The sequence below is a fragment of the Pelodiscus sinensis genome, chromosome 6 (assembly GCF_049634645.1).
Source record: "Pelodiscus sinensis isolate JC-2024 chromosome 6, ASM4963464v1, whole genome shotgun sequence".
Classification (NCBI taxonomy): domain Eukaryota; kingdom Metazoa; phylum Chordata; order Testudines; family Trionychidae; genus Pelodiscus; species Pelodiscus sinensis.
The window spans coordinates 15,072,121-15,099,164 of NC_134716.1; the positions used below are offsets into that span (position 1 = coordinate 15,072,121).

The window sequence follows — 27,044 nt, forward strand, 5'->3', positions numbered from 1 at the left end:
CAGAAGGGAGCTTGGGGTAAGGGATTGGACTGCAGGAGAGGGTGTGGGATCTGGGAGGGAGGTTGGGTGAAGGAGTGGGTTGTAACCTGGAGTAGGAGACTGGGGTTCGGGAGGGGGTTCAGGGTCATGGAGGAGGTATGGGTTAGAAGGGGATTTTGACCTGGAGGACAGGAATAGGAGGGGGCGCAGGGTCTTGGAGGGGATCATGACCTGTGGTTGGGTTGCAAGAAGGGGCTCAGGGGGCTGGATTGTGACCTGGGCCATGGGATTGGGATACAGGGTCTGGGAAGGTGGTGTTGTGAACTGGGGCAGGTGTGCAGGAAGGGGTGCAGGGTCTGGGAGGGGTAGGAGTGTAGAAGGGGATAGACGATGGGGTGAGGGAGGGACTGGCATTCCAGAGGCAGGTTGTAGCTGGGAGGTGCTTATCGGGGGAGGGGAGAGAGGAGGAGGAGCTCCTGGCCAGCAGCCCTGCCCCAGCAGAATGTTTCTTAGCCAGGCACCTGGGCTTCCATGCCTCCACACATCACACAAACCAGCTTACTGCGGGGGCCATGTGCTGCTCTGAATGCTGTGAGCCCAGGGAAGAGCAGGGAAGGGGTACTTCATGCGCTGTCTGTCCTGCAAACAGGCATCTCCCATTGGCAGGAAACCAGCAAATGGGAACTGCAAGATTGTGCTGGGGGTGTGGGCAGAGCACAAAGCCTCTTCCCCTTTCCCCTTCGGCTCACAGCATTCACAGAACCACGTGGACATTGTCGCTGGCTTCTCTGCGTGGCATGCAGTGCAGACAGGAAATCTGGCTGAGGCTCCCACTGGGCTGCGGGCCAGATGCAGTGGCTTGGCAGGCCAATCCAGCCTGCAGGCCATATTTAGCCCAGCCCAGCCCTGTTGTGGTGAGATCCCAGCAAGGCTCAGTGTGTGAGTCAGGCACAGAATAAGGAGCTTAGATGGTGACATTAAGCCAACAGCTGTTAGCGGTCTGAATCTAAAGCAGGTCAGACCATGTGAAATTATTTGCAAATTCTGTTGATTTCATTGTAAGGTTTATTTGAGGAGTATGACATTTGCTTTTCAAATACAGACTATTTTGAAGTACATTAAGAGACAATCAGACTCACTAGCAGAATATCCAGTTAAGAATTTATATACACATGCATCTTTTAATCTTTATTTTTTTAATTCTGTGTGAAGCATTTGGTGTGTCTGGCATACCACAAGATTCTTTTCCACAGACCTGAAAAAATTGGGACTAAGAAAGAGGAGTAGGGCTTTAAAAACTGGTGCCTTTTTTATCCTTCATCAATTTGATGAGTACCATGCAGTCTCTCTCTTCTTTTGCTGCTCCTTGCATATGAGTGAACTAAAAATAATGAAACACTAGTTATTTTTATTCTGTTATGATGCAATCTCTCTCACCCCCAAAAGGCACTCTTGGTAAAATTATCCTTTGGACTTGGAAAATTAAGCATTTTTTTTTAAACAAATTTTTATTGGCATTCTTTTGTATATGGTATACAAAGGAAATTGGAGCCATTTGGTTTTACATGTTAGTGCAGTGTGTCATTTGGTGTAAGCTGGGGAGAGCCATTACCTTCAATGGAACTCTGGTGACTTGTTCTGCCTCAGTACATTAAACATAGATGCCTAGAATCAGTGCTCCATTAAACAAGAGAGCTGCTCTAGTATAACTAAAATTGTTTTTGTAATTAATTTAGTTAAACTCCTGCGTGGATGCTCTTAATTTGACTGACATTTGGTTTATGTTGATTTAGACAAGTCTTCATCTTAAATTGAGTCTGTGCTAATTTTAGATAATATTAAATCAATACTGAAATAAAGGTGAGATTGAATTAAGAGTGTTCACACAGGAGTTTATCCCACTCCAACTAAATCAATTCATAAACTGAATATAATTAAACCAGCAGAGCTTTGTGTAGACTAGGGATGTTAGGGGGTAATAGAATAGTCAACTAACCACATGAATTCTCAGTGGTTAGTCAACTATTCAGTAGTCCTCAGGGGCAGGGGTAGGGCCAGCAGCCAGTGCACTCTAGCCCCACTCTTGGGGAGTCACCTGTCACCCTGCCCTGTTGCTTCTGTTTCAGAGGCAGAAGCATGGGGTGCCAGGCAGGAGGGGAGCCAGTTTAAAAACCAGCTCCACTTGTGGACCTTTGATACAGAGGCAGCAATGTGGGGTGGCAGCAGCCCCGTCCACAAGGAGCTTGGCCCCCCACGGTCAGAAGCTGCTGCCACAAAGCAGCCCCTTCCTGAAACAGGCCCAGGAGTGTTGTGGACAGACGCTGCTCTGCAGGATGCCGCTGTGGGCTGGGGCTGCTGCCAGAAAGCAGGTGGCACCGTGGAACCAGTGCTGAGGGGAACCAGATTTTAAACTAGCTCCCCCCAGCACCGGTTCCTCCTTCACCACCACCCCCCCTCAATACAGAGGCAGCAAGGTGGGGGGAATGTGAGTAGTCAACTAGATTAACCTATAAGCATAGGTTTACCAGTTACTTGACTGGTCGACTACTCATTTACAGCCCTTGTGTCTACTGGGCCTAAGTTATTTTTTTAAAGATCATCCAAGCGTATGTAATTTTGGCACATAAGCAAAACTCAAGATTTCAAAACTTAGGTAAGCTTTAAAAATGTGTTTATAGCTAAAGCATGGATGTACTGCAAGATGGGGCAGTAATAGACTGTTCATATACATTTTTCTAGCATCCTATACCTAGCAGGGGCAGCCCTAGACTAGTTGCCAGCAACTGGAGCCCTAGGCGAACCATGAAATCGGCACTCCCACCTCCAAACCCCTCAATGATATTGCACCATCATTTGGCGCCACATTTAATGTGGTGCCCTAGGCGACCGCCTAGTTCACCTATATGGACGGGCCGCCCCTGTACCTACGTATAGGCTGGAGAATCTCCTGGTTGATGTGGTTTCCATTATATACAGGGTTTACGGTTTGGTCAGTGGCTCTCAGCACCCCCACTATACAAATTGTTCCCACACCCCTGCTAAGTGCTTTTGTCAGATTCAAACAAGCACCTTTCAATTTTGCTTATATGGAACTAGACTTTGCACCGTGTACTTCAATCGTAGATTTCATTCTCCAGATACTATATTGCCTGAGAAACATTCCTTTCCCTGTCCTTCACTACAGGGTACAGTATCAAAGGAAACCAGCTTGTACCTTCATCCCAAATCTACTAAAATCAAAGAGGTTGTTTCCACTGATCTCTGTTGTTTCTGGATCATTCCCACAATGGATCACATTGCCTGCTGGAAATGGTTCTATTTCAGCATAGTCCATCACAGGCTTGGTTTCCCAGCTTTCTGTGATGTGGTGTTGTTGCTTGGGCAGAGAAAAGAGTGTGGATTTAGGAAGAACATAATGTTTTCCTAGGCTTAAATCCTTAATTTGGCATCTCAAGTGCTGGGTAAGGAACTGCAGATTGCTCTCCTTGTGGTGATGGTACTGAAAACACAATCAGCCTGAGCAAGGCAAGAGGGTTCTAGGTTTTAAATTAAGAAAGAGAGTAGGAATATTACTAGGATGTTTTGCAAAATAATCTGTCACTGCAAAATTAACACAGCATCTTTCAATATCAGGATGTGACATTTATTGGAGACAGCTAAAGAAAAAGCAAGCCCAGAATTTTGTTTTCAAAGAAGGAATTATGTATAGTACCAAATCGGGCAGCTTAATAAGCACCTTTCCCCATTGGGAACTGTGCAATAATTACCATCTATTCACTGCTGGTGTGAATCACTTTCTGTTTACCCATGAATTACTATTGACAAAACACCAATATGAGACTCCAATCAGTCATTTCAGCATTGTATTTTAAAATGCAATATTAAATTGGAGAAAGACACTCACACCTCAGATCCACAGACACCTATCACTACTTATCCCATACATACAGAAAAGGGAATATAATACAGCAATACCTGATCTCCACTGAAGAAAATGAATTACTGTGGTCTTTTGACTCTGGTCTCTCCTGCATGAGTTAAAGGAGCAGCTCTATTAGCCCAGCCTTTAAGTCCAGGGCATTGTTATAAAGGAATAGTTGCTGGTCTGTTCCAGTCAGTAGAAAGCTATGATGCACATACTCCTGTTACAATGAGATCTCCTTGAAGTATATACTGTATAGTAAGGCACTTTGAAAGAGCATGAAGTGAATGGAGCTAGTGCTCATAGCTAGCAGTAATCTGTGATTACTAGCATAAAAACCAAGTAGCCATGGATTGAAGAGCAGAAACAGAATTGTGTGTTTGGTCTATCTTCTTTGGGTTTCAGTTTGGTTCCAAAAATAACTTGTTGATATAGTTTAATGACTGTGAAATACAAAGCAGACAATGTTGTGTTCAAAAGTCCCATCAGCCCTAACAAATCTTCCATGGTTTTCAAGACCATTTCTATCTATAAATCTAACCTGATGCATTTCTAGATCAGCCTGTATTATCATGTCTAGATGGTAAGGGTTCTTGAATTGGCTTTGGGTAACTCAAGTCCTGACTTGAGTAAGTAGCTCAGTTTTTTAAATGATTGTTGAAAACCACTCTAGGATCTGATTTTTGTAATGCTGTATGTTGGGTGAGCTAATATACAGATTACTTCCAGCCTGGGTGTATTCCAATAATTCCTCAAACCTTGCCTTCAGATACCCAAGGAAATAATTGTCTCTCAAAAACAAAAACAAACCCTAGTAAATCCTTAGCTTGTAAATTTTTGTGTGCACAATTTCTATTTTATTGTTTAATGAACTTGATCCTGCAAATTGTGCTGCACAGATACCTATTGGCTACCTCTAGACTGGCATGATTTTCTGCAAATGCTTTTAATGGAAAAGTTTTTCTGTTAAAAGCATTTGCGGAAAAGAGCGTCTAGATTGGCACGGACGCTTTTTGCAAAAGCACTTTTTGCACAAAAGCATCCATGCCAATCTAGACGCGGTTTTGCGCAAGAAAGTCCCGATCGCCATTTTCGCCATCAGGGCTTTTTTGCGCAAAACAGTTTTCAGCTGTCTACACTGGCCCTTTTGTGCAAAAGCATTTCCGGAAAAGGGCTTTTGCCCGAATGGGAACGTCAAAGCATTTGTGCGAGAAGCACTGATTTCGGACAGTAGAACGGAAATGCTTTTGCGTAAAATCAAGCAGCCAGTGTAGACAGCTGGCAAGTTTTTCCGCAGAAGTGGCTACTTGTGCGGAAAAACTTGCCAGTCTAGACGCAGCCATTGGTTTTAGTGGCAGTTTTACCCATGAAGGTATTGAAAATGAGATACATAGTCTCTAAGGCTAAAATTTCCAAAGCTGCCTAAATTAGTTATTTAAACCAGGACAATGTTGGCAAAGATGGGAAGTTTTTATCTGTTTGGACACCTATAGGATAGCAATTAATGTTCTCAACATAGTTTGTAAAGGAGCTGTGTCCCAATGCTAAAATCACAGTCACCATTAATTCTATTGATAGTTGCTTTAGTAGGGAAACCAAGGACTGAATGGCAGTAGCAACTGGACTTTCTCACTCTATCTCTCCTAGTAGTGATTTCTTTCAAGTGGGAAAATTATGTGCATCAGAGCAGAACAATTAAGAGTGCTTGCCTGCCTGTCTGTGGTATATCTGTTTGCTGGATAAATAGAACATTTTAGTTCCACTAGAGGTGACTCTAACACCTTTCATGAGCACCAAGGACTCAAGCCTGCAAAGTCAGGGCTGGTATTTTTGACTCCCCCAAAATTGCTTTTGAGACAATATTCTCTATATAGTATGACATTTTCCAGGTTTTTATTTCCAACAGAATGATTTGAAATGAAACACTTATTTTAATTTTAGTCAAGCAAAACTGAAATAAGATTTATACCGGAATAAGTTAGCATGCTAGGAGTACCTTTATACTAGTATAAAAGCATCCATACTAGGGGAGGTTGTTCTAGTATGGTTGAAATAGTACAGTTTGTGTGTACGCAAGCCCAAAGTTTGATCTCAGGAAAGGGCTGCTGCCAAATACTTTTATGGTTAGAGATTTTCTACTGCCTATTACATCTCTAATTACAGTTTCAAAGAAGTCATGTGTTTGCTACCTAAACCAACCCTTGTAGATAAGTTTCTGAGTAAGCCTTGTTAATGATTATAAAGGCCTCCTAAAAAAACAAAGCAAAAAACCTCAAACAAACCCAAACTAACCTTATTTGTTTTGCATTTGTATAGTTGGATTCTAGGTAGAAAAATGTTTTCCAGTGTCAAAAGCCCTGGTCCACGTGGGGCCGGTCTTTGTGCTAGGAGGAAAGGGGTGGGAGAGAATAATACTAAACAAGATGTAAAATAAACCTGATAGGCTGTAACTATTTTGAAATTATTTTGGAAAAGAGAGAGTGTCTTGGTCAGCAAGGAGGAACTGGGATAGTCACAGGTGCCTGCATGGGTTAGGAGCACAAGTACTTAGCTGTGCTATAAAACAGCTAGCATCCCATTTGAGAGCATCTTGATCAAAGGGGAATCCCTCTCAGTCTCCCGCGGCATAGGGACTAAGGTTGTGTGTTAGAGGAAGGGAGGCAGGGGCTGCCTGTCTGGGCTGGTTCTGTGAGCTCTCCAGCGCTGCTACTGAGTCCAGGTCCCATAACTGCTTTCTGCGGTGTCTCTTGCACTTTCCTTGAAGCAGCCCCGGGGTTAGGTAGGACAGGAGGGCGACTCTATTCCCATAGTTTTATGTTCAGGGGAGTTCAGAGCCCGGGGTGCAGAGGTAGCTCCTCCCCCGCCCGGGTTACAACCCGTTCACACGGATTCCGTGTCAGCGTTCCCCCGCCGCTCGTCCCAGCGCCCGCTCACAGCCCAGCTCCCCAGCTCCTTTCCGCGCCGTTTGCAAACTTTGGCGACGGTCCCCAGAGCCGCGGCCAGCGTTGCAGAAGCTGCAGCGCCCGGCAGTGGCCGCCAGGGGTTGCCGGCCCGTCCCACTCGGAGCGCAGCGCCAGGCGGGCGCGGGTCTGGCCGGGGCGTTGTTGGGAGCGCGGCTCGGTGCATGTGGGGCTCTCCCGCCGCCCGCCCGCCCGCGCGACAGGGAGTCCGGCTCTGCGCCCCGGCGGCGCTCGGGCTCCCTGCACCCCGCGAGGAAGACCCCGCGGAGAGGCGGCAGCGGGCAGACGTAGCCGGGCTCAGGGCTGGAGGTAAAACCCCGCGTGGGCATCTCCTCGAGCTGCTTCGGGATCCCAGCGCCCAGCACGCGTGGGGGAGGCGGGAAGGCGAGAAGAAGCCCCGCGTTGCGTGCAGCGGTGTGGCAGAAGTTGGCCAGACGGTTAGTTCTTCCTCGCGTGCAGGGGGAGCAGCCAGTCCCGGGGCAGCTCCTTGCTCTTGTTCTCCCCCCTTCCTATCTCTCGACGTAGCCCTGCCGTGATGGACGAAAAGCGCGTTCTTGGGATACCGGGATCTTTGTAGTCTTGTGCCTGCTGCTCCCGACTGCTTTGCCGCTCCGGAGGGGCCCGAGCGGGATGGGAGATGCAGTCCCCCCGCATGCTGCTGAAGTTTGTTCAGTAATAGGCTGGCAGTGGTTCCTGGTCCTGCTGACCGCGGGGGGGAAGGGGGGGCAGTGTGCATGGGGTTATTTTTCTGGTGTGTACAAAAAGAAGATAATGTGGGGATTTCCCTTGATCTCTTAGCCCCACCCTCGTTTTAAAGAGACCGCCCTTCCCCCGCTCAGCTCCACGCCAACTAAATCCTGATTTCTCTTAGGGTGGGGGATGGGGGCCAGGAAGGCTGTTCCAGCCGCTGGCAACAACTGTCAAACATCTGGATTCGCAGCCCCGCCCTTCAGTGTGCGAAAGAGGGTTTTTTTTTAAATCGCTTTGCTCGTTCCCTTTGATGTTTTTCCTTTCTCTCCAAGCTAACGAAACTATTAAACAGCCAATCTGGACCCCTGTCCAAGCACGCAGGATCCTGGTTGTCCTTGAAAGTCTCTGGCATTCATAGTAAAAAGAGGGGAAATGCCCACCAAAACAAAACAGTGCATGGGCTTTTCTTTGCCTATTGTTCGCATCCAAGTGTGTAGGGGCTGGGAGGCTGCGGTGGAGATTGGGAGCAAAAGGTTTAAAAGAGCAAAAGCGAAATAAACGAATTGTCATTGGTACCCAGGGCAGGTCTGATGGTAAATGACACGAAGGGCGATAAGCTAGTAGCAAAGCGTGTTGTCCTGCTCCCTGCATGCCACGGGAGCTTTTCTTGCTGTGCTGTTCAGGAGCGCAGGTCTTTTGTGCTGGTGAACGATCATGACTTCTGCCTTCAGCGCCTGTGGGAGTTTGCGTGGCTTCCCTTAAGGGAAGTGGCTGCCACTTTACTGCCTTCGGGAGGTTGGGGAATCCACGTGCTGGAGCGGGTGTGATCGATGCCTCTGAAAGCGAATGCAGCCAAAACTGAAACCGTCAACAAGTGTGTGCATCTGATCCGGTTGTTTCAGCCATGTGCAGAGGGGATCTGCGCTTCCCCTGCAGGGTAGGAGGAGTTACAGGAAGGCAGCGAGGAATAGGGCATTCCGGAGGAGCGTCGCTCCGCTAGCTATCCAGAGGCCCCCTGCCCCGCCTCCCCGTGCTTAACGCTGGTTGGTGGTTCCCCCCAGCCTTCTCTATGGATTGCTCTGAAATTGCCAGGCGGGAGTCTCAAATGCATAAAGTCCCATTGCAACTGGTGATGTTTTGCATGGGGAAGGGAGCCCCAGAGCCAAACCTGGGGATTTGTGACCTATTTGTCACTCCTGCTTGGCAGCTCTCAGGCACAACTCCTTACAACTTGAAATTGCACAATCTTTATTGAAAGCACCCTGTTTACTGTTTCACTTCATACAGCCAAGCTGCCAAATCTTACTCATTTGGAGACAGACTTATTCTCCAAGTGGTGTTTTAAATAGTCTCCCTTCCTCTCATGATTTTGCTGAGTGAGGGAATGAGGGATTTAAAAATCTTCCTTATGAATCTTAGTGTGATGGGCCAGATGTAAGACTTTTTGGAGTTTGGATCAGAAGTTGACACATGAATAATCAGCCTTATAACCCTGAAATCTAAGGTCCAGTGCAGAGAGCAGGGTCAGTGCTCAGTTGTGAATTTGTAACCCAACCAATAGTAACCAGCCTGAAGTGGGGAAATATTTCATAATCAGATGATGATTATTTGTGTAGGGATAGCACCCAACATCATGCCTCCATTGTTAAAAGCACTCTACAAACATCTCGACTTCTCAGGTTTTTTCATAGTTCACATATGCTTCTTGAATTTTAAGATAATTTTACTTTCTCTTAAATGACACTTGAACAAAGGTGCCATTGTTCCTGTTAACTGCTCTGGTTAATGGCTAGGCCTATAGCAGCTTCTAATAGAGCCTGACAGAAGCGAGACTGCCCAGATAGGTGCTGCACAAGGAACCAGCAGAGCCTAGAACAGGGATGGGCAACCAGGAACAGTGGGTGGACTGCATGAGTGGCCCTCCTTCATCTCAGTGAGCCACAGCAGCCTACAGCGCACTGGTGTTCCTCCTGTAGCCCCATTGCCTCCCTGTTTGCCCTCCCTTCCCTCTCCTCTGGTCCACCTGAGCACCTGAGCCCCACACTTACTAGTTCTAGGAATGTAAGCAACTAGTCAATTATCTGATAAGCAAAATCTTATCAGTCGACACACTAGTCGACTAGTTGCTTCCCCCCCTTGCTGCCTCTATCAGAAAGAGGCAATGGGGGGGGGGGAAGGGGAGAAGAAGCATACTGGGGGGAGACGGCTTAAAAGCTGGTTTCCCCCAGCTCCAGCTTCGTCGGAGGGGGCAGGGGTACAGCAGTGGTGTTCCATCTTTGAAATGTACAAGCGTCCCTGCTGGGGCGCTTGTACATTTCAAACCAGAGGCACAGCATTTCAAAGAGGAAGAGCCCTTATTGACTAATCAAATAGTCGATGGAAATTCCATTGACTATTTGATTAGTTGATTAATCTCATTTTAACATCCCTAACCTGTCCCTCACACTCCCACCACTTTTGAAGCTGTACAAATTGCCTGATTCACACTCCATCCCCACTGTCCTCCCTCCCAGAGCTAGAATGCCACAAACAGTTGATTCACAGCATTCTGATTCTAGGAGGGAGGGGAGAAGCGGGGACAGAATGCAACTCAGGTGATTTGCTTGCTTAAAAAGTGCTGGGAGAGAGGGAAGGAGTAGGAAGTGCTCATCTCTGGTGCCCAGATGCACAAGAGGCATGTAGAAGATGGGGGAAGCCAGGGGGTCTGTGGGTCACAGGTGGAGTCCCAATGGCTGCATGTATCCTGCAGACACCATTGGCCTAGAAGTTGCCAGTGCTAAGTGCAGCTTCTAATGGCATCGTCCCTGTGAAAACTTGACTGCAGTTCACAACTACCTCACCCTGGTAACCACCTGCCTTTCCTCTGAGTGGAGCATTAAGAATCTGCTGGTCTAGGGGAGTGAAATTTACACCTGAATGTACAGTATGGGTCATTTTAGCCCAGGATTATGAGAGCAGGCCAAGGGTAGCAATAAGCACAAATGTTTCAAATAGTTCTAAGATACATCTCTGCCTAGTCACAGTTTGGTATAAATCACCAGCATAACTGTAGTAGGAGGCAGAATTTGTTCTCCCTGACATGCTTACCAGGATAACCGCAGGCTGTGGGCTGCTCCAGCTTAGCTGGACCCACAGAGCACTGCGATGGGCCGGTTAACCAGTCAGACATATAGTTTAACCAGTTAACATTTTTAATGAGAACATCCCGAATACCATTATTTTGAAATAAATAAAATAATTAAATTAATGTTTGTCATCACTGATCTGATACTGAATAGTCTAAGTGTTAATGGTGAATAATCCAGATATATCTCTTCTCTTCTCTTCCAATAATCTTTGTAAAAGAATCCTGTCATCTGGAAATTTGGTCAGTTTTGGGGGGAAAAAAAGAGTTAAAAGACATTTCAGCTGCCGGAACCTGCCTGCCAGTTGTTGTGGTTTGCATGCAAAATTTCCTTTTTTAAATAAATGACCTCCTTTTCATGTTGCTGGGTGGAAAAAGCCACAAGAGGAAATAACTGATGGAGAAATCCCTGAACTGGTCAACACTCACAGTCAATTAAGTAAAAAAAAATCGTGCCTTAATAAACACACAAAAAGTTTTGTTTCTCTGATTCTTCAGTTGTGATTATTCTTAGATGTTACTTTTAATAGTTGAATTAAACACTTTTATTAATCTATATTATAGTACTGGGCAAATTAGTCGAAACAATAGTAAAGAATAAAATTGTGAGGCATGTAGAAGAACATAATTTGTTGGACAAAAGTCAACATGGTTTCTGTAAAGGGAAGTCACGTCTTACTAATCTATTAGAGTTCTTTGAAGGGGTTAACAAACATGCAGACAAGGGGGATCCAGTAGATATAGTGTACTTATATTTTCAGAAAGCCTTTGACAAGGTCCCTAACCAAAGGCTCTTGTGTAAATTACATTGCCATGGAATAAGAGGGAAGGTCCTTTCTTGGATTGAGAACTGGTTAAAAGACAGGAAACAAAGGGTAGGAATAAATGGTAAATTTTCAGAATGGAGTGATGTCCCCCAAGGGTCAGTCCTGGGACCAATCCTTTTCAACTTATTCATAAATGATCTGGAGAAAGGGGTAAGCAGTGAAGTGGTAAAGTTTACGGATGATACCAAACTGTTAGGATAGTCAACACAGAAGCAGACTGTGAGGGACTCCAAAAAGATCTCACCAAACTGAGTGATTGGGCATCAAAATGGCAAATGAAATTTAATGTGGATAAGTGTAAAGTAAGCACATCGGGAAAAATAACCCCAACTATATGTACGGTATGATGGGGGCTAATTTGGCTATGACAAATCAGGAAAGAGATCTTGGAGTTATCCTGGATAGTTCTCTGAAAACTTCCACACAGTGTGCAGCGGCGGTCAAAAAGGCAAAGAGGATGCTAGGAATTATTAAGAACGGGATAGAAAATAAGACCCAGAATATCTTACTTCCCCTGTATAAAACTATGGTACACCCACATCTTGAATACTGTGTACAGATGTGGTCTCACCTCAAAAAAGATATTTTGGCCTTGGAAAGGGTTCAGAAAAGGGCAACTAAAATGATTAGGGGTTTGGAACGGGTCTCATATGAAGAGAGGTTAAAGCTACTGGGACTTTTCAATTTAGAAAAGGGAAGACTGAGGGGGGATATGCTAGAAGTATATAAAATCATAAGTGGTGTGGAGAGGGCAGATAAAGAAAAGTTATTTATTAATTCCCATAATAGAAGAACTAGAGGACACCAAATGAAATTAATGGGTAGCAGGTTTAGAACTAATAAAAGAAAGTTCTTCTTCACACAGCGTGTAGTCAACCTGTGGAACTCCTTGCCAGAGGAGGCTGCGAAGGCTAGGACTATAACAGAGTTTAAAGAGAAGTTAGGCAATTTCATGGAGGTTAGGTCCATAAAAGGCTATTAGCCAGGGGATAGAAGTGGTGTCCCTGGCCTTTGTTTGTCAGAGGCTGGAGAAGGATGGCAGGAGACAAATCGCTGATCATTGTCTTCGGTCCACCCTCTCTGGGGCACCTGGTGCTGGCCTCTATCGGCAGACAGGCTACTGGGCTAGATGTACCTTTGGTCTGACCCAGTATGGCCGTTCTTATGTTCTTAAAATCAAAGGTTTAAGATTTAAAATTGTGTGAACTCAAATAAGAAAAGACCATTTACAATTTGCTATTTCATTCAGTTGTGCTCTCTTCATAGGAATGGACAGCTGCCTGTAAAGTCCTCATTGTGGATGAACTCTGAATTTTCAGAGAGGTCTTTAACATCATTCTTGTTTACACTATTTCTTTTACCTTGTCTAACTCAGAGTAGCCAGTGTGTTTGTATAGGCTAAAGTAGACATTTCACAAACATTTGTTCCAGGACATGCTAGTGTTTATGAACTCATAGTTACCTCAAGACACCTGACAATCCGCTAACTTGACAGAAAAACCTCTAGTGTAGCTACATTCTTAGTTCTTTTGCCAATATAAACCTGGGATGTGGTATAATGCAGTATTCTTTCCATCCTTCCATCTTAGTGAAGTTGTGTGATGCATCGAGTAATGACACAAAATAAAAGCCCTCTTGTGGAATTGGAAGTGGCACTTGCTCCCAAACCTTTTATCTTGGAGATGCTGGTGGACTGGAGCAGGAAGACATGCATGTGGTTTTGAGAACAGAATGCTATGGGAGTGTGTGGTAATCAGAGTTCACAGGAGAAGTACTTAAAAGACATAAGAGTAAGGAACTCTTTGATTTGAGCAGCAAAAGAAACTCACTGTCACTCTTGGACAGGGAAAAGTGAAAAAGTGTAGATTTAATTTCAGAGAGAGCCTTTTGTTCTTACTAAAGGTTTTAAGTGGGAGAAGATAGGCTGTTCTTCAGGGCTACGTCTAGACTGGCCCCTTCTCCGGAAGAGGCATGCAAAACAGGCAAGTCAGAATAGGGAAATCCGCGGGGGATTTAAATATCCCCCACGGGTTTTAAATAAACATGGCCACCGCTTTTTTTTTTTTCCAGCTTGGGGAAAAGCAGGAAAAGAGCGTCTAAACTGGCGCGATCCTCCGGAATAAAGCCCTTTTCCGGAGGATCTCTTAATCCTACTTCCCTATTCTGACTTGCCTGCTTTGCATGCCTCTTAATTCGAACTAGCGGAGCGCTTAATTCGAACTTGGTAAACCTCATTCCACGAGGACTAACGCCTAGTTCGAATAAAGCAGTTCGAATTAAGGGCTGTGTAGCCACTTAATTCGAACTAGTGGGAGGCTAGCCCTCCCCAGCTTTCCCTGGTGGCCACTATGGGCACCACCAGGGAAACTCGTCTGCCCCCCTCCCGGCCCCGGAGCCCTTAAAGGGGCATGGGTTGGCTACGGTGCCCGTGCCAGGTGCAAACCTGCCAGCACCCAGTCAGCAGACCCTGCACCTGGCACGGCACGAACCAGCTACCCACTGCCACCCAGCCCTCCGCCTTTTCCCGGGACCAGGCTGGCGGCTCCCGGGAGCTTGCCCGGGTCCGCAAGAGGCAGGCGCCCACCTGGTCTAGTGCGGAGATCGTGGACCTCGTCCATGACGTCCGCACTAGGCACAGGAAAGTGGCCGTCTAGGGCAGGATAGCTGCCAGCCTGGCAACCCAGGAGCAGGTTTGCATAAAAATCAGGGTGGTCCAGTGAGACCCCCGACCCTGAGCTTTGAATGGCCGTACTGGGTCAGACCAAAGGTCCATCTAGCCAAGTAGCCTGTCTCCCGACAGTGGCCAACACTAGGGACCCTGGAGGGGATGGACCGAAACAATGACACAGCCATTTGTCTCGTGCCATCCATCTCCAGCCTTCCACAAACAAAGGCAAGGGACACCATTTCTACCCCCTGGCTAATAGCACTCCTTGGACCCAACCTCCATGACTTTATCTCACTTCTCTTTAAACTCTGTTATAGTTCTAGCCTTCACAGCCGCCTGCAGTAAGGAGTTCCACAGGTTGATTATTTGCTTTGTGAAGAAGAACTTTCTGTTATTAGTTTGAAGCCTGCTACCCATTCATTTCATTTGGTGTCCTCTAGTCCTTCTATTATGGAAAATAATGAAGAACTTTTCTTTATGCACCCTCTCCAAACCACTCATGCTTTTATAGACCTCTATCATATCCCTCCTCGGTCTCCTCTTTTCTAAGCTGAAAAGTCTCAGTCTCTTTAGCCTCTCTTCATACGGGACCTGTTCCAAACCCCTGATCATTTTAGTTGCCCTCCCCTCTCCCACCCTCTCTCTTCCCCTCTCCCACCTCCTTTTCCCAGTCTCCCCGAGTTTTGTTCAATAAAGAGAGTTTCTATTTTTGAACACACGTGTCCTTTATTTTGTACATCAGGAAGGGGGGCTAAGGAGGGGTAAGTGGAAGGAGGTGAGGGAGGAATGGGGTACGAGCCCCCGATGGGGAGGACTGGGCTGGCTCTGCGGGCTCCTCGGGGTGGAAGCTCTCCTGAAGCCCCTTGATTGACCCTCCCCCCACCGGATGGCAGCCTGCGGCAAGTGCAGCCGGGCTGATGGCCGAGTGCTGTGATGTGCCGAGTGATATGGGCACTCAGGGCACTCCAAGCCAAGACTGCTTTGCAAGCGGGGAACCCCTGAGAACTGTCTGTCCGGGATGGGGGTCGGGTCCCTTTAAGCACAGCCCTCGGCTAGCCTGAGATAGCAGCTCCACGCCCTAAGTCCTAATCTGATGCCCTGCCGGCACTGCTTCCGGCCATCCTTAACCTCGGTTCAGGGTCCACTCAATGTGGACATGCTAGTTCGAATTAGCAAAATGCTAATTCAAACTAGTTTTTAGGTCTAGATGCACTAATTCGAATTAGCTTAGTTCGAATTAACTATTTCGAATTAAGTTAGTTCGAATTAGTGCTGTAGTGTAGACATATTCTCAGTCCCTTTTTTTTCTCATCTGTTGTTAAGATGTGCAAAGTCTTTAAAGCTGGAATCATCAAAATGCCACAGTGAAACTAGAGAACAAAGATTTGGTTTTTTCCCCCTCCCCTAGTAGATTAAAATTCCTCAAAGACAAATTGCAGCCTATTACAGTAATTAACTGTAAACCATACATAGGGAGCCATTTAGAACTACAGTCTCTTTGCAATGAAAGTGACTGCAAAACAGTTGACTTTATTGTCTAATAGGACTATAAAATGATAGTAACCTTTATTCAGAAGATGCTTAGACAGCGGGGTACTGGAAAAACACAGTCTTGCTACAGCTCTGAAGCTAAAAAGACTTGTTACAGTTTGTCTGCAAACTGTAAGGAAGTTGCCTTAATCATAGAATCATAGAGCTGGAAGACACCTCAGGAGGTCATCAAGTCCAGCCCCCTGCCCAAGGCAGGACCAATCCCAATTAAATCAACCCAGCCAAGGCTTTGTCAAGCCGAGACTTAAAACCCTCTAGGAATGGAGATTTCACCACCTCCCTAGGTAACCCACTCCAGTACTTCACCACCCTCCTAGTGAAATAGTTTTTTCTAATGTCCAACCTCTCCCACTGTAACTTGAGACCATTGCTCCTTGTTCTGCCACCCGTCACTACTGAGAACAGCCTCTCTCCATCCTCTTTGGAACCTCTCTTCAGGAAGTTGAAGGCTGCTATCAAATCCCTCCTCACTCTTCACTTCTGCAGACTAAAAAAACCCAAATCCCAGAGGGTATGTCTACACTGCCACCCTAGTTCGAACTAGGGTGGTTAATGTAGGCAACCGAAGTTGCAAATGAAGCCCAGGATTTGAATTTCCCGGGCTTCATTTGCATTTTACCGGGCGCCGCCATTTTTAAAGCCCCACTAGTTCGGACTCCATGCCCGCGGCTACACGCGGCACGGAATAGGTAGTTCGGATTAGGCTTCCTATTCTGAACTACCGTTACTCCTCATGGAAAAGAGGAGACTGAGGGAGGATATGATAGAGGTATATAAAATCATGAGTGGTGTGGAGAGGGCTAATAAGAAAGGTTATTTATTAGTTCCCATAATAGAAGAACACCAAATTAAGTGGACACCAAATTAAGTTAATGGGTAGCAGATTTAAAACTAATGAAAGAAAGTTCTTCACACAGCATGTAGTCAACCTGTGGAACTCTTTGCCAGAGGAGGCTGTGAAGGCTAGGACTATAACAGAGTTTAAAGAGAAGCAGATAATTTCATGGAGGTTAGGTCCATAAAAGGCTATTATCCAGGGGATAGAAATGGTGTCCCTGGCCTTTGTTTGTCAGAGGCTGGAGAAGGATGGCAGGAGACAAATCGCTGATCATTGTCTTCGGTCCACCCTCTCTGGGGCACCTGGTGCTGGCCACTGTCGGCAGATAAGCTACTGGGCTAGATGTACCTTTGGTCTGACCCAGTACGGCCGTTCTTATGTTTTTATGTTCTTATGGTCTTCCAACAGATGTCAGGGTGATTAAAGTCCCCTATGAGAACCAGGGCCTGAAATCTGGAAGCTTCTCTCCGTTGTCCAAAGAAAGCCTCATCCACCTGATCCGGTGGTCTATAGCAGACTCCAACCACGACATCACCCCTGTTGCTTCCACCTCTAGACTTAACCCATAGACTCTCAACAGTCTTTTCTTCCTCTAAATACTGGAGCTACGAGCAATCCTACTGCTCTCTTACATACAATGCAACTCCTCCTTCTTTTCTCCCCCGCCTATTCTTCCTGAACAGATTATGCCCTTCCATGACAGTGCTCCAGTCTTGCGAGTCATCCCACCAAGTCTCCCTTATTCCAATCAAATCATAGTTCTTCAACTGGGCCAAGGCTTCTAATTCTTCCTGTTTGTTTCCCAGGTTTCTCGCATTTGTGTTCAAACACCTTAGATAACGCGTTGATCTCCCTACCTTCTCCATCCGAATCAGGCGTCCTCCTTTGTTGCTCCTTCCTCCTTGTGATTCTTCCCAGTGTCCGACTACCTCATTATTATTGGTATAAACTGCAGTGTTAAAAGGAATGGGAATGTCCATCTGGAAATATCAGGTAATAAAAAAGCGACAAGGAGTCCAGTAGCACCTTATAGACTAAGAGATGTATTGAAGCATAAGCTTTCGTGGGCAAAGACCCACTTCGTCAGATGCATGTACAAAGTGGGTCTTTACCCACAAAAGCTTATGCTCCAATACATCTCTTAGTCTATTAGGTGTTACAGGACTCCTTGTCGCTTTTGCGGATCCAGACTAACATGACTACCCCTCTGATACAGGTAATAAAAAGCAAGTAAAGGTTATGTTAGAGAGATGACAATAAAGTACTAAAATAGCGTCCTTCCCAAAGGAGAATCACTTCACATTTATCAGTGATTAAGCAAAGTTCAAAGCAGCTGCAAATATATTTCTTTATTCTCATTTGAAATGTCAGTACACAGCATGAGCAGTATGAATGGGGTAAGGTGCCCCTTGTATAATTGAGAGGGCATAGTGGCAGAAAACTCTGGCTCTCATTGTCACATTATAACTAGGGCAGATGAAGTAATACATGGCTGGGAGCATGTGGTGAGGAATTAGCTAAGTAAGCTGGGTTGAATGTGATTAAAATAGGTCATTCTGATCTTGGTTGTCTTGCTATATAGCAGTATAACTCCATGGAACTGTGCAGATTTTACACCAGAATTCAGAATCTGGACTAAGAGCTTTAACAAGATGTTATAGTGCTTCGTTGTAAGGTTTCAGTGACAATTGGACCAGATTAAGCTCTAGCATAAGCAGACAGACAGCCATTTAGTGACCAAGTGCCTGCTAATATCTGGACTTGGGTTTGATTCAGTAGCTGCAATCGAAGAATCACAGGGTTAAAATTAGTGGACTGGCAGTGTCAATTTATAACACATGGGGATCAGCTCCTTAAAATTAAAAAAAACAAACAAGAACAAACAAACAAGAGTCCCCGGCCCCCCAGTTGAAGCAACAGACTTGAGCCTGATTCATTACTGTTTCTACAGTTCTACCCCAGTACCACCCCAATGATTTCAGTGGGGCAACAATGGCATACAATTGGAAGCAGACTGTGGTAAATCAGGGCCTTTATAGTTGAGCCTGATTTTGCTGTCATATGGCTGTAAATGAGAAATAAACTCACTGATTTCAGCAAATCCCATGTGTGTAAAACAAGTGTAAAAGGAAAACCTGTCAGAATTATGCTTCTGGAACAAATACTCTACTTTCTCCTTTAAAAAAGACCCTCCTCCCCCCCCCCCCCCCCCCCCCCCCCGGTCTGATTCTCCTCTCTATTTACACCAGTGAGTGAACAGAATTAGGCCCAAATTCTTTGTCTCCTAGTTGATCTGGAAATTACTGTGGTGTTAGGGTTTGTATGTGTGTTCATAGGAGAGTGACACAAGATGTTAAGTGAGCAGTGATAATAAAAACAATGTTGAGCTCTGTCAGAAGCATCTGAACTATTATATTTTTCCATAAGTAAATTTTTTCCGTATTTATACAAATAAATCCAAACATATTTAATAATATATTTGTTCTCATTGCTCTGATTTGAGATCAGTGCCTCGTTGATTTTTGAGGCATGGTGCACACACCCATAAGTAAAGACAATTCCTACCCAAGAGAGTAGAGTTGTTTGTAAATTCAGAGTTTTACTTGAGATGGTAACTCTTCCAGTGTGTTTTGTATGCATAGCAATCTACTTTACTCAAGAGAATTGTTTTGATTTTGAAACGTCCCTCTTGAAAACACAGAGAAAGAGAGCTTCCTCACACATTTCTTCTTCAGTGATTGTCTTCTAAAGCAAAGCATCTATCTAGAGACCAGTCTGTGCACAATGACATTTCACTAAACTAGTGTTGGCTACACATCTGCTGTGACTGCATACGTGTAAGTATTAGCACCATGGGACAGAGGGGGAATGACTCCAGTAATTAAATTAGAACGGTGACTGAATTTTTTAAATCAATAAAATAAGTCCCACATTAAGTTTTCACCTCTGAAACAGCTCTCTGGAGTTTGGCAAGTGAACCATGTTCCGTAAAACAACTTGTTTGTCATAAAATGAATGAGAGAGAGTGTAACTTTAAAAAGTATATCACTCTTAGATCAGATTTAAAAAAAACCCGCAACATAAAAGGACCTGTTCCCTTCATCGTGTTGGTTTCACACAGAAATAGGGATATTAGAGCTTAACCAACGAGGGATGTAAAAGAGTACATGTAAACGGTTGATAAGCCTGGTCTCACTGCTTAACCTTCATGGTTACACGCAGTGCCTTCCCCTCTCTTCCCTGCACTGTTGCTTCGGTATCAGAGGCAGCGGTGCAGGGGGAGGGAGGCGGGAGCCACCGGCTCCCACCTGCCCACCTTTACTGCTACCTCTGATACTGAGCTGGTGCATGTGAGCCGCAAAGCCACTTGCCCCCCACTGCTCTGCTGCCTGTGTATCGTGGGGGGACAGCAGCACGGAGGGGCAGGTGGTAGCTGGTGCGCATGGGGAGCCGGCTTTTACGCTCTCCCAGCACTCTATGTAAACCACCTATGGGGAGTAGCTAACAACACTGGGAGCGTGACTCCCAGCTCTGTAGCAGTGCTTCTCAAATTGGGACATGAGCAAAGTGGTCCTTGGATACTCTGGTGCTGATGAGTGCCTTAGAATCTAACAATAATAATGATCGGTTTTGATTGAGGCACTGAGAGAGAAAGAAATCAGATGGTTTGAGACAAGGGTCTCCTATCTCAGCCTGATGTTTGTGGTGAGAACACACTCTACAGTAAATAATGTTTTCATTCTGTATTGATGTCATCTGATAGAGTCCTGGAAGTGTAATCTATGTGAAGATTTAAACAGATGACAAATTAAATGGTTAAAATGCTGTTTTCTGTGCCTTTTGAGTGAAACAGTTCCATAACATCTGCCTGCTAATGGAAAAATGAAGTTGAAAGTGCAGTAATGCAAGCACTGTTACCAGTCAAGGGACGTGATAAATCAAAAAAAGCAAGATCGGGTTACTCCTTATTCCCTGGTACCTGGCTCTGAAATCTCTCCCAGGTTGCCCACCAGGGAAGCAGCTACTGAACTGATATGTTCCAAACTAGGCACTGGGAACCATGTTTTGTAATCAGTTACACTCCTTTTAAAAACAATGAGATTGTACGGATGTGTGACCTTTATGGAAAAGCCTTATAAAATTAACAGGAATAGATCCACTTTTCTATAAGCCTTTTTGACTAACCTCAAGAACTCAAGAGAGAATTTAGTCCTGCTATAGATTTCAATAGACTGTTTTAAAAAACTTTAGACTGTCAGTTTTTATGGTAAAATGCTATAGCTTTTAATTTTTGTAGAATGCGGGTGAGTTTCTATAGAATCTTATAGGCTCCTATCCTTATTACATTTTATCAGGCTTTTCAGCATTGGCCTGATTGAAAGCCCATTGAAGTTGGCAGATTTTGGACTAGATCCTATCAGAATTGTGTACAGAATTTGGCCTCCAAAGTCAAATCCAGTGATTAAAATATATATTAATATGAATATATCTGAATATTTGTTAGTGTGCACATTTTCCATTTTCAGAGTGCATACATTTCATGGCTATTTTCAGAGCTGTCAATTTGTTTGAGTTGCTTCTGTTTCCAGATAGTGCAACCGAGGAAGAAATAGTGATTAGTACATTTGGAAGGGAAAAAGTAGCTACTAAAAGAAATGGAACATTAATGGCACTTACCAAAGCTTGGAAAATCCTGACTTCATTGAGGTATAAAGTTATTCCATAACAGTTGTAAAGTAGATGATTTCATCTCTGGGGGCTTGCTGTTTTCCCTTTAGATCTCTTTTCTTGTCCCATTCTCTTAGCTATCATTATACCATGATATGGTCTAAACTGAGGCATATAGAAACCTCATCATATAAGTCAGGGCAGATACTGCTGCTATTATTTACATTGATTTCATTGAGGCCACTAAAAGAATAAGGGCTTGTGTCTGATTTCACTTAGGCTGTGTCACTGGCACCCTTTTCCGGAAATGCTTAAAACGGAACAGTTTTCCGTTATAAGTATTTCCGGAAAAAGCGCGTCTACATTGGCAGGATGCTTTTCCGGAAAAGCACGTTTTCCGGAAAAGCGTCCATGGCCAATGTAGATGCGCTTTTCCGAAAAAAAGCCCCAATCGTCATTTTCGCGATCGGGGCTTTTTTGCGGAAAAGACTACTGTGCTGTCTACACTGGCCCTTTTCCGGAATAGTTTTTCCAGAAAAGGACTTTTGCCCGAACGGGAGCAGCATAGTTTTTCCGGAAAAACACTGACAATTTTACAGTAGATCGTCATTGCTTTTCCAGAAAAGCAAGCGGCCAGTGTAGAAAGCTGGCAAGTTACTCCGGAAAAGCGGCTGCTTTTCCGGAATAAGTGGCCCAGTGTAGACACAGCCTTAGAGCATATCCACATCAGACTTCTCTGGAGTTAATCTTGATTTGTACCAGAGTAAGTGAGCCTAGAATCAGCCCCAAAGTGGGTAAAGCAGTAAAATCTGAGCACTATAAAACATGGATGGTGATATGTTGTCTCATTATTACAAGACAGTCTCACCGTGAATATTTTCTCTCATATACACATATGCGCATGCATATGCATTCAAACACAATAACTGGATCTGTATGCACATAATAAGAAAGGAAAGGAATGTTGTCAGTTTACATTTTATTGCAGATCTGTCCGTATGTTTTCAAAGTTAAATCTAGGATTAGAAACTCTGAGAGACACACTAGGATCTAGCCAGAAGCCTTTGTTTAGGTGGCTGCTTCTTTCATGGCCTTCACAAAGGCTTATGCCATCTCCGGGGCTTTGACTTTGAATAGGAAAGAAGAGCAGAATAAAGAACAAGGAAAACAGAGAGGATAATAAAACATTTGAAATGAAGAAAGGAACCGAACAAAGAGGTGATATAGCACAGGGTGGTTCCAGAAATTTGCCTTGCATTGTAGATTTAGTGGGATGCACAGTTGGGATTCTCAGGCAGAGAGTTTATGTAAGGGTAACATATGGTGTCAATGGCCGTCAATTAGACATCATCTATGGCCGTGGTCCCCAACACGGTGCCCGCGGGCGCCATGGCGCCCGCGGGGGCACTTGCACACGCCTGCCAGGTGCTCAGGGCTGGCCTGGCCCCGGGCACATGGCGCGGCGCTTGCGGGGAGCGTCGGGCGCGCGGCGCTTGCGTGGGGGAGAGTGCCAGCCCCGGGCGCGCGGCGCTTGTGAGGGCGGAGGGGGAAGCGCTGGCCCCGGCCTCGGGCGCGTGGCGCTTGCAGGGGGGAAGGGGAAGCGCCGGCCCCGGGCGCGCAGTGCTTTTGGGGTGCTTGCGGGGGGGGGCACCGGCCCCGGCGCATGGCTATGGGGGGGCCCCGGCCCTCCAGGCGCATGGCTATGGGGGGGGCCCCGGCCCCGGGCATGCGGCTATGGGGGGGGGCCGCCCCCAGGCATGCGTCTATGGGGGGGGCCGCCCCTGGGCGCGCAAGTGTCCCCGCCCCCTGGCGCCCGGCGGGCGAACGGCCACGCCTCCTGGCGCCCGACAACCTCAAAAGGTTGGGGACCACTGATCTATGGTATTACTCTGACACATGAACACTGTGGAGTATTTGTCTCCGTGGTGTGGAAGATGGCGTGAAATACATTTCTAGAAGATGAGAGAGTGTGTGAACCTGGACTTTCAGAACTAGGAAGCCAACAATAAAACTGACACTTATCTACTAATAGTACTTATAATATTATTTTCACGTTTGAGAGCTTGTAGGATTGGGGCCATGAATATGTCTCGGTTTTTTTGCATCAGCTCATAGTACGGAGCCATTGCAATATTCATATATATAGTTGCAAAGACATTAAAATTAATTTGCAAGTATTGTAACTGATTTTCAAATAGTAAAATTTGATTTTCAAATAATAAATATAGCACCGGCAGCCCGCCAGAGCCTAACTCTGGCAGACTACCTGTGGCTTACTGGCCACCCCTGCCCTAGGGCTTTGAGCCAACAAAGCATTTTATAAATTTTAAATAAGCGAGGCATCTCATTGGCTACCAACGGTTGAGTCAATCAGACTACCCATGTGCTTTACTTACATACTTAAGTGCTTTGCTGTATCAGGGCCCATATGTATGCTGCTGATAGGGTTGCCAGTTTTGGATGGACGTATTTTATCACATGACATAATCTTTCATTAAAGAGTAATCTTTAATCCTAGAGGGCTACACTAGTTACTGGAATTGAAGTCAGTGCTTTGTTTCACTAGGTGCACTTTCAAACTGGACTATTGTCAGAGCTGCTGAATTCACATTTTCCTGATTTTTATTTGTGCCTGGCTGTCATTGTTGCTCGGATATTAATCCTGGAACAAATAGGATGAGGATTTAGCCACCATTAACGCTCCCACTCTTAAACTGTGCCAGATTCACAGTTAAGATTTTAAATTAGAACAAGCGATTGCTTTTTAGCAAGAACTAAATTCATTTCCTCCATTAGGAGGAAGCTGATTCCTGTTCAGACTGGCTTCAGTGAAATAGCACCCTTCTAAGCATTTATTATTTGCACTTTCCTGGTGGTTGGCTGCTGTTACCACATAGACAAAAAGGGTAATTGGATATTATGCTTGAAGACATAAGCTGTTTACCGCTAGGGCCAGGAAAGAACCCAGCTAACCTTCCTTCCTGCTCTGTTTTTGACATTCATGTACCTAATGGATTTTTTATCTCCTTCCTTCTGAATCACCAAGTATTGGGCACTGCTAGGCCAAACTTGTCTTTATAGGCCAGATTCTCAATTTGAAATCAGTGGAGCTGTGTCAGTTTCTCAGGTAAGGATCTGCAAATCCTATTTCAAGTGGCTAGAAAGGTTTGGCTCCATGCTATGCGAACTGATGTTCAGAGATAATGAAACTGTTGTTAGACTTGGCTCAGATGGGTTCCAGTGCATATGGGGCAAGGGTCCTCTTTACTTATCCTTATGGTGTTCAGTAGTTCGAGGATGCTGTGGAATTAATTCCTTTACAGTATATTATAGTACAGAGGTCCCAGAACAGTGGTCTGGGAAGCTGGCTGGTTAAATGATGTTGGCTTCTCTTCCTTCTTTCTAGCTGCAAAATTGCACTAAATCACAGCAGGACATATTTATTATTTTTTCAGTATGACTTCTGTAAGTGATCATTCACTGTAGTAACAATTGTCATGTGACTAAGTGGGTGAAAAGGTGGGGAGGTGTGAGTTTGTGAATGGTAGGGGATTGACAAGGCCTTCTACCTTATTTCCTATGTTATTGTGTTCTGAATGACTGGGTGGGAACATAAGTGCAGGAAGTGGAAGTGGTTTGTAGCAATTTTGTTGGGAGGGAGAAGTTGTGGGTTTTACTAGTGTGTGGGTATATATGTGGGAACAGAAGTCCGTCTGTCTATAGTTTCTCTACAGATCAGATTTCAGGTACAGCAAATGCTCAAAAAAGCTCTCTGTTAACAGGTGTGAATGTGATCCTATGGATGGGCCCAGCTAGACACAAATATTGATTTAAGCTTTCAGAGTGTAGGTGACTAACAAAGTTCAAGTATCAGAGGGGTAGCTGTGTTAGTCTGAATCTGCAAAAACAATGAGAAGTCCTGTGGCACCTTACAGACTAACAGATTTATTGGAGCACAAGCTTTCGTGGGCAAAGACCCACTTCGTCAGATGCATCTGACGAAGTGGGTCTTTGCCCACGAAAACTTGTGCTCCAATAAATCTGTTAGTCTAACAAAGTTCAGGTGCTCTGTTTCTAGCCTTATTTAAAGAGATATATATTTAACTTATTCACTGTTTTTCCCTCTGTGTAATACTAGTTCATTTCAACCGAATGATAAGGTTGAACATGATGAAATTGCAGGGTGGTGATCAGGATGGTTTTTGGAGAAAATCTCTGCAGCGCTAGGGCTGGAAAGTTTAGCGGTGTGTGGGAAGATCAGATTCTGAAATGAGCTCTCTCCACAGCCATTGTAGCTGCTTTATTTCATACAACCCATCAGTCCCTTTGACTTCATCACTGACTGTCACATTTCTCTCTGTTCCTGTAAGAATTGTAAGCAAGCAGCTGTCTGTGAAGTACTGAATTAGCACAGCTGCCCACTCTAGGGATCAAGTATATTGCTATGCTGTATTTAGTAACTCTTAGAAGCTCCAACCAAGATCATGGCCCCATTGTGCTTGGCACTGTATGTAAATTAGTTAGTGACAGTCCATGTTGGGAAGAGTTTATGTTGTAAATAGTCAAGATGAACATAAGAAGTAATTTACAGGTGGAGAAGAAGATCCAGAATCTGAACCCAGATTCTTTGGATTCTAATGTGTAGGATCTTAAGTTCAAGACAGTTATTCCATTCAGTTCTTAGAAAGATAAATTCTCCCTTGGCATTCTGAAATGAATGCATCTTGCAGTAGGTTCTATTCTGTCGGTGTTTGACATTCTTTATGATACAGCAGATTACTGCATTTTAGGAGAATACTTCCATGTATCCTTTTCAGCATTTCTGTCCAAACCCTTGAACACTAGATTTCTGCCAGTACTAACAGATCCTTAGCTATTGTGACATCCGTTCAGAGATACGGATAACAATTAGGTCACCACGTCAAGTGTGTTTCAAGGAATAGTAAGCATCGGAAAGTTTGGAATAATAATAATTGTCCCCTGCACTTACATAGCATCTTTCATCTGTGTTTTTTGCACTGTTTCCCTGAGAGAAGAAAAAAACAGGACTATGTAGCACTTTAAAGACTAACAAGATGGTTTATTAGGTGATGAGCTTTCGTGGGCCAGACCTACTTCCTCAGAAAGCCCACGAAAGCTCATCACCTAATAAACCATCTTGTTAGTCTTTAAAGTGCCTCATAGTTCTGTTTTTTTGTTTCAGCTACACCAGACTAACACGGCTACATTTTTATCTCTGAGAGAGTTATGGGTTATCATCTCTGATGCACATATATGGAAATATCAGTCACCAGGTTAATTCACATTTTTAATCAATTAGGAAAAGAAAATTATAAGATTTTGAAAATTAAAAGGCTTGGGTTATTGCTGATATTTATAGGTAATTGTTCATTTTCTTTCATACTTACTCATCTTGTAGGAATTAGAAATTTCACACTAGATTTGGCAAGCTCTGCTTAGGAGCAGAATCCATCTTCCCTCCTCTAAATAGAAACCAAGTCCTTGGACCTGCACTCCGAGACTAAGCATACCAAGTTCTGAGTCAGAGGTAACCTGTCATCGGGCAGGTCAGCCTGCAAGCTAGAACTCAGGAGACCTGGGTTCTGATAATAGAACAGAACTTTGATACTGACTCTTAGGCTACGTCTGCACTGTGCATTTTTTGCAGAAGAGGAAATGCAAATGAAGCACTCATTTGCATATATTGCACTCTCATATCCGCTGATCCTATTTGTGGAAGAGGGTTTTGCAATAAAAAGCCCTGTGTAGATAGGGCCATTTGTTGGGAAAAAAACCCTTTTGCGCAAGAGTCCTTAT

The 27,044-nt window shown here is 44.9% G+C and overlaps 1 protein-coding gene across 3 annotated transcripts in view; it reads left to right on the forward strand.

The window, feature by feature from the left end:
• The first annotated feature begins 7,027 nt into the window (after positions 1–7,027).
• MOB3B (MOB kinase activator 3B) overlaps positions 7,028–27,044 on the forward strand; it is a 129,543-nt gene continuing 109,526 nt past the window's right edge. For 2 of the 3 annotated variants that reach the window (XM_006127251.4, XM_025186766.2), the window contains exon 1: positions 7,028–7,170. The gene's annotated coding sequence lies outside the window, so the exon portion shown is untranslated. Of the gene's footprint in view, positions 7,299–27,044 lie in introns of all 3 variants that reach the window. The other variant, XM_006127252.4, reaches the window with a different exon arrangement.